The following is an 860-nucleotide window of genomic DNA, read 5'->3' as shown; positions in this document are numbered from 1 at the left end:
TTGCCATATTGGAGCATCGACGTTTTGCTTCACTGTTATTATTTAAAACCTCCTCTAATATGTGGCATTTGGTGAATAAAGGAGTTTGATATTGCTACCCTCATTTACACCTCTTGCCGCGAGATAAGTTCACCTGGGACTCTCGACAGGAAGCGATCCAGTTTTGACTTGAAAACACCTACATCCCATTGTGTATGTCCCTCAGGCTCTTAAGGAGAATATTAAAAAGCTGTGGGCCCCTGAAATCCAGACTGTTGCAGTAACTGGTCCGGAAGTGCGATGGCATTGCTGGGATCTTTGGCACTGCATAGCGTCGGCTCGTTTCGTTCTGGCATTTGTGGAGCTATCAATGCCAAAATTTGGCACAATTCCTTCCAGGATGTTGCAGATGTATATTACTGCATACCTCTCCCACCTTCGCTCCAGGGAGTAGAATCTTAACTCTTTCAGCCTTTCCCAGTAGTTGAGCAATTGCAATACGACGATCTTCTTTGTGAAGCTTCGCTGGATTTCTTCAAGGTCGCTGTTAGTTTTACACAGTTGGGCGCCTGAGAAGGAATGTCCTCCAGTGGACCGTCATGGTCTCCTTCTCTCTGGTTCTGAATATTCTCAGGATCCATCCAGGCAGTGGTCTGCACTTTGTCGCCATCCTGGTGATGTGCACTTGGAAAGAGGTATCATCATCGTGTCGTTACCCAGGTCCCTCACTGATTTAAGATCTGGAATTGTAATCCCCTGTGGATCAGTGTATCCTGTAAGTTTCATATTCAGTGACTAAAACAAGTAAAAGAGTATATGAATATATATGTATATATACTTATATATATATGTATATAGATATGTATGTATGTATATATATA

The 860-nt window shown here is 42.8% G+C and overlaps 1 protein-coding gene across 1 annotated transcript in view; it reads right to left on the bottom strand.

The window, feature by feature from the left end:
• Window positions 1-860, bottom strand: part of LOC106881266 (sodium-dependent serotonin transporter) — a 196,924-nt gene that overhangs the window by 53,354 nt on the left and 142,710 nt on the right. The gene's annotated exons all lie outside the window — the stretch shown is intronic.

This window comes from Octopus bimaculoides, chromosome 6 (genome assembly GCF_001194135.2).
Source record: "Octopus bimaculoides isolate UCB-OBI-ISO-001 chromosome 6, ASM119413v2, whole genome shotgun sequence".
Lineage (NCBI taxonomy): Eukaryota > Metazoa > Mollusca > Cephalopoda > Octopoda > Octopodidae > Octopus > Octopus bimaculoides.
This window is presented reverse-complemented; position numbering and strand designations above follow the sequence as displayed.